We start from the raw sequence: 7552 nt of genomic DNA on the forward strand, positions 1-7552 counted from the left end.
GGGGGCCAGTGAGAGGCAACCAGGCTTTCAGGTTAGCAGTTGGGGCGCCCAGCCCACCCCGCAGAGGTATGGAGGGGTATTCAGCCCAGCGGGGGGGGGGGGGGGGGCGGTTCAGGGCAACCAGGCAGGCAGGCAGGTGAGCGATTAGGAGCCATCAGTCCAGGATTGTGAGAGGGATGTCTGACCGGCAGTTGGACATCCCCTGAGGGATCCCAGATTGGAGAGGGTGCAGGCTGGGCTGAAGGGACCACCCCCGTGCACGAATTTCATGCACTGGCCCTCTAGTTTAAAATATGTCAATTTAACTATAGCTCTGTCCCTCTGTAGCTTCATTTGTGAAAAGTATTTCTTTTTCTGATGAACATTTGCTAGTTATTTATTTTGTTGATTATTTTATCTATTTATTTACTTATTAACTTAACTTTATTTCTTATTTCAATAGAGATTTGACTCAATAATTTTAATGTGCATCTGTGTAGTTATATGCAAACTCAGATGATTCCTTAAAAATACACACAAATTATTTGACATTCTGATATTATAAAGCAAGATAGGAATAACCATTACCTATGTAGCCCTTGAATCTGCTAACATTTTAACATAGGTCATTATTATAGTACTAGAGGCCCAGTGCACAAAATTTGTGCATAGCTAGGGTCCCTAGGCCTGGCTGATGATCAGGGCCAATTGGGGCCTTCTGGATGCCAGCCAGGGCCTCCCTTCCCTGGCTGTCAGCTGCCGGCTGGGGCCTTCCTTCATTCCATGCCACCCCCTGGTGGTCAGCGCACATCAGAGCGAGCAATTGAACACCCAGTCTCCCAGTTGAACTCCCAAGGGGACAATTTCCATACTAGGCTTTTATATATATAGATTGCTACTACTGACTCCTAAGAAAATCAGTCTAAGTTACCTAGAAGTTCAATTTCTTCCCTCAAGGTATCCACATACCTATTAAAATCCTTAAGAAAATGGAAACTCCTGTTGCCTTTAGAGAACACAAGTAAAATGTTTGCCAGAAAGTCAAGGGGTTAGGGTGTGATGCTGATAACATCAAATAGAAAACTAGCTACTCCACTCCTTGGTCTCAAACTGGACAATCCTCTAAATTCTTTGCTTCCCTTTTTATAGATATGAGTCCTTTGGTCACAGGAAGATCAAAAAGTATTACTGAATGTACAAACCTGTGGGCACAAGAACAAAAACACTCCCAAATGTGTGGCCAACTGTAAACTGTCCAATACGGTGCTTTGAAAGCATTTCCTTAGATTCTTGGGCACTTCTCCCCTGGAAAGGTAAAGTCTGCTTTTCCTTTGGAATATGGCCAGCCACAGTGACTCCTTTTTAATTAAAAAAACACATCAGATGTAAGCGGCATGACTTTAAGAGCTTGGGACAGAAAGGAAAAGGCAAGATGGCTTCTACCCCACTCTCCTTCTTGGAGCGTGTGTCCCTTGGAACAAGCCACCATGCTATTAGGAAGCTCAGCAGCTACATGGGAAGGCCCTGTGCAGGTTTCCTAGCCACACTCAGAGCTGACGTGCCGCTAACAGCCAGCATCCCTAGGCCACTAGCTATCCAACTGAATCTAATGGGAACAGAGATGAGCCATCAGTATGAGCCTTGCCCAGATGTGTAAAAAAAAAATGTGTTGTTGTTGGTTTAAGCCACTGAGTACAGGCAGGTTACATCGGACTTGACATACGTTGTTTTGTGGTTACATTGCCATCATCTCCCATTTATTTATATAAAAAAAAGTTCCATCATTTCGACGTATGTACATGTGTGCTTTATGTTTTTTTATTATTTATTTACCACAAGTAAAGGTCTGTAATTGTTATCTTTCTTTTAAATTCTTTTTACTGTTTCACTTCATTACATGCTGTGTATGTGCTTCATGTGAGTGACATAGGTGCTTATATAGGTGGGTGCCAACTTACGGCGAAAATCGAGTTACATTGCTCCTTAGGAATGGATCTCCCATGTAACCCAAGGACCTACTGTATTGGGATGGCACATTACTTGGAAATAGATGAAGATATGCTGAGATCAAAGGGACTTTTCCAACCCCCTCAAGTAGGTTGATGTGGATGCTGGTATTCAGCAGTGCAATGTTTTTGTAGGAGTCTCAACTCAAATATATTAAAACTAGAGGCCCAATGCATGAAGATTTGTGCAAGAATGGGCCTTCCTTCCCCTGGTTGCTGGCACCGCCTTTCTGCCTTCATTCCGGCCCGGAGCCACCTTTCCACATTCCCATGCTGCCCAGAGGCCTGGAGCGGCTGGGGTGGTGCCACCTCGCCCCCGGCCGCTTGGCACCTGTGTATGCAAATTAACCTGCCATATTTGTTGAGTTAATTTGCATACTCACTCCTGATTGCCTGGTGGGTGTCGAGAAGGTACGATCAATTTGCATCTTTCTCTTTTATTAGTGTAGATCAGTGGTCGGCAAACTGCGGCTCACGAGCTACATGTGGCTCTTTGGCCCCTTGAGTGTGGCTCTTCCACAAAATACCAACTTCTGCGCATGGGCCACGAAGTTTCAATCGCACTGTATGTGCACACCCGCATGTGGTATTTTGTGGAAGAGCCACACTCAAGGGGCCAAAGAGCCGCATGTGGCTCACGAGCCCCAGTTTGCCGACCACTGGTGTAGATAATCTTTATTTGTTTAACAAAAATATTTAATTTATATTTGAATCCGGTCCATCTCTACCCACCCCTGTGAACATCCATTTCACATCTTCCAGTGCCTGGAGTAGCAAAGAAAATCACCCTGCAGGACTGACCATGGGTGCATGGTAATAGACAACACCTGTAGCACATACCAGAGATGAAACTTTTGAGGGAATTGACAGCTCTTTAAGCAAGGAGCTTTGTGGCTGCTTGCCCAACACCTGGAACAGGGCCTGGCATGTAAATCCTGAGGTTCTGGTTTGCAACTTTGAGTGCACATTGAAATCACCTGTGGAGTTTGTAAAACATGGATGCCTGAGTTGCTCCCCTAGAGATGCAGATTTAATTGGTTTAGGATGTGAACTGGCACATCCTAGGGACTGAACTAGGGATTTCTAAAGGCTCCACAGAGGATCTCAATGTACAGTGAATTTTGAGAACTACTCTCATACACACACCCTGAGAACCTCAAGTGCTTTAGGTCTGAAGTTCACAATGAGGGCAGCACTGTAGTAAAGGTTTGCAGCTATGTGTTAACAAACAATGGTGTGTCTAGTGGATGAAGCTCTTCCTTTGGGGGTTGTTTTTCATCTTTCCAGTCAGGCCAAGCAAATAAAAAATTATAGATCTTTAAAGAAGTAAACAATCACATAAAGAATCTGTTTAAGCTCAACTCACTGCAGACATCCCTTCTATCACCATGCATTATAAAAATATTATCTTGCAACCTGCTAGGTGCTAGGACTGGGGCATGCAACTGTGAATAAGACAGGCGTGGCTTCTGCTTGTACACACTTTCTTGACTAGTGGTTATCTCAGTTCATCTTGAGTACTTTGCAGACTGGAGAATTCATTTATTCTACTTTAATATAAATTTCGTGGCAGACAACTGTCCTAAGGACTCAGCATACACTATCTAGTTTATTCCACAATCTATACAAATGTATTTAACCCTAATTAGCATATTGGGTACATACAGTTAGAGCCTTGCCTGACCAGGTCCTGCCCAAATGTATGCAGCCAGCAAGGGCTAGGGACTAGATATAAACCCAGACCCAGCTGACTTCCCATCTCATGTTTTTATCACCCCACTTTTTTGAACAGTTGTAATTGCTCAAAATTCTGAAATCTCACACTGATCTGCAATTACCTGCCTAGAATATTTGGACTGCTGCTCATGGTTCTGAAATCTAAAACAACACCAAACAGGCCTCTACCATGATGATTTTCAGATATAGGAACCTAGAAGCACATATGTTTACCTTATAGTTTTCACTCCTAATGTCAACCATCCTGGTTATTTGTCTCCAGATATTCATCTGTTGGTCAGTGAGCCTCTTACACACTCTCACTGATCACTGCACATATCTCTGTCCTGCCTGGTGCTTTCCTAATCACTTTCTCATTCAGTCTCATTGATATTTACCACACCTTTCCAAAAAGTTTGCATTTCACTTAAGGTGCCAGAAATCAGTTAAATGAGGTTACTGTGAGATTGTATATATCTATCTGCCCCTGCTTCCTGGAACAGAACTTCTAAAGTCCCTGTAATTTTCTAAGTGCTCTACCAGGAGCATCTTTTGTTCTGATACTTGGTCTTTGACCCCACCCCTGACCCAGCTGTCCTGAAACGCTTATAAATTCCTAAGTATTAAGAGCACTAGGATCATCCTTTTTCTAACCAGGAGACTCTGGGTGCACTCTTGATTGGGGTCTGGTCACCGGAAATATCAAGCCATGTTAGAAACTTGGAGCTTTGAGGCCCAGCCTTCCAACACTGCTCCAGAGTGGAGAGAAAGGCTAGAGATGGAGTTAATAATTGATCATGCCTAGATAAGGAAGTTCCCATTGAATTCCAGTAGTATAGGGATCAGAGAGCTATGAACACATCACACTGGGAGGCTGACACACCTCAACCCCATGTGACAGAAGCTCCTACACTGGGACCCTCCCAGGCCTCTCCCCATGTATCTGTTCATCTGGTTGTCCATTCAGAACTGATAAATGTTAGTGTTTCTTTGGGTTCTGTGAGCTGCTATAGCAAATTCACTGAACCCAATGAGGGGTCATGGAACCCTTGATTTGTAGTCAGGCAGAACAGAAATTGTGGGTAACCTGGACACTATGTGCTATTGGCATCCAAAGTAAGGTCAAGGCACTCTTGTGGGACTGAGCCCTTAACCTGTGGGATGTGACAGTATCTCCAGGTAGATTGTGTCAAAGTTGAGTTAAATGGTAAAATTCCCATTTGGTGTCCTGGAGAATTACTGGGTGTGTATGTGGGAGGCAAGGGGATGACCCCACACATTTGGTGACTAGAAGTGTCAGAAGTGAAGTGTTCTTTTTTTTTTAATGTTTTTTTTATTAAATCTTTATTGTTCAGATTATTACATTAGTTACTCTTTTTTTCCCACCATAACTCCCCTCCACCCAGTTCCCACCCCACCCTCCGCCCTCACTCCCCACCCACTGTCCTCATCCATAGGTGCACGATTATTGTCTAATCTCTTCACTCACCCCCACACCCCTTCCCCCCCTCCCCCAAGAATAGTCAGTCCATTCCCTTTCTATGTCCCTGATTCTACTACAATCACCAGTTCATACTGTTCATCAAATTATTTATTCACTTGATTTTTAGATTCACTTGTTGATAGATGTGTATTTGTTGTTCATAATTTGTATCTTTACCTTTTTCTTCTTCTTCCTCTTCTTAAAGGATACCTTTCAGCATTTCATATAATACTGGTTTAGTGGTGATGAACTCCTTTAGCTTTTTCTTATCTGTGAAGCTCTTTATCTGGCCTTCACTTCTGAATGATAGCTTTGCTGGATAAAGTAATCTTGGTTGTAGGTTCTTGGTATTCATCACTTTGAATATTTCTTGCCACTCCCTTCTGGCCTGCAAAGTTTCTGTTGAGAAATCAGCTGACAGTCGTATGGGTACTCCCTTGTAGGTAACTGATTTTCTTTCTCTTGCTGCTTTTAGGATTCTCTCTTTGTCTTTTGCTCTTGGCATTTTAATTATGATGTGTCTTGGTGTGGTCCTCTTTTGGATTCCTTTTGTTTGGGGTTCTCTGTGCTTCCTGGACTTGGAAGTCTATTCCTTTCACCAGGTAGGGGAAGTTTTCTGTCATTATTTCTTCAAATAGGTTTTCAATATCTTGCTCTCTCTCATCTTCTGGCACCCCTATAATTCTGATGTTGGTACGCTTGAAGCTGTCCCAGAGGCTCCTTACACTATCTTCGTATTTTTGGATTATTTTTTCATTTTGCTTTTCCAGTTGGGTGTTTTTTGCTTCTTCGTATTTCAAATCTTTGACTTGATTCTTGCGATCCTCTGGTCTGCTGTTGGGAGTCTGTATAATGTTCTTTATTTCGGTCAGTGTATGCTTAATTTCTAGTTGGTCCTTTATCACAACATCGAGGGTCTCATTAGATTTCTTGAGGATCTCACTACATTTATCGGCGGTCTCACCAGTCTTCTTGAAGATCTCACTACATTTATCGGCAGTCTCACCAGTCTTTTAGAGGGCCTTATTAAATTTATCGGCGGCTTCTAGACAGTTCTTTAAAGACCTTAAAAGTGTGATTTTGAACTATATATCCAACAGTTTGCTTTCCTCCAATTCTGTCGTTTGTGTCCTGTTTCTTTGTCTCGGCATTTTTTTATGCTTCGCTGTGTCGATAGAGTGCCTTTCTGTACTAAGTGTCCCAATTACCTGAGGTAGACACTCTTGGTGCACCCCCTTGTGGGCTTTGTGCACAGTCTTGTTGTAGGTAAGCCTTGATTGTTGTAGTTATCACTGTGAGGAATTGACCTCCAGGCCAATTGGCTGTGAGAATCAGCTGTGTCTGCAGTGGGAGAACTTCTGTGCTGGAGACACCCCTCTGGGGCTAGACTTGCTTCGATGGGGCTTTGGTGTTCACTGAGTCTGCCCCCTGAGTGTGTCTTTTATGGTTCCACGGAGCTGCAAACTGGATGGTCCCACTCTGACCTCTGGGCTTCCTGGCTCCTGGATCTCTAGGGAGGTGCTAATCTAGCCTTTGCCTGAGGCTATCCAGAAAAAGTCTCCCTGCAGGGCTTGGGCGGGGCAGGTCCCACGGGATCAACAGGGCGGGGTTAGCAATTATGGCTGCTCTCAGTCTTGCCCTCAGAGGCTCTGCTTCTCAGTGTCCCAGTAATCGCTGCAAGCCCCATGGAGAGAAGGCTGCCCTAGGGTTCTGAGCGATGCCAGACAGTCCCGCTTCTCCCGTATGAGTCTGGTTCCCTAGAGACTCGCCCAGAACTGGAGCTCAGAGCCTGAGACTCCCTCCCAATTGAAAACGACAACCGCGCCCTCAGCCGCCAGCCCGCTCCGCATGCACTCCGAACCTTAGTATTTTACTTCAGCACTGCGCCTCCTCTGAGCCTCGGTATGCTTTTCTCTTTCCTCCTAGTTGTAGAACTTCCACTCAGCCAGTCTTCCTGTGGTTCTGGATGATGTCTGTTCCGTCTTTTAGTTGTATTTTTGAAGTGGTTGTTCGAGGCAGCAAACTCCGGTGTTTACCTATGCCACCATCTTGGTTTTTTCCAGAAGTGAAGTGTTCTGAGTGAAAATAAAGGAGACACATAGGAGGACTATTGGGTTTTTCCTATACAGTTACCCTGTTTGCAGGTAGCAGAGAAGGAAGTCAAGGCAAGTGTCTGCCTTCAAGTTCCCTCATGGTGGAAGAGATGGCCAGGTATAGCCACCCCTGAATCCTACTGAGTCAAAGGAGCCAGGCACTGAGTTTTTCAATCCATCAGTAAACTAAGTTATATTGTTTAGTGCATCACTATGTTTAAAAAACTATCAAAACACACAAGGAGATAATTAGCAAATCAAGGCAGTCTTATGCC

This window comes from Myotis lucifugus, unplaced genomic scaffold, assembly GCF_000147115.1.
Source record: "Myotis lucifugus unplaced genomic scaffold, Myoluc2.0 scaffold_230, whole genome shotgun sequence".
Classification (NCBI taxonomy): Eukaryota; Metazoa; Chordata; class Mammalia; order Chiroptera; family Vespertilionidae; genus Myotis; species Myotis lucifugus.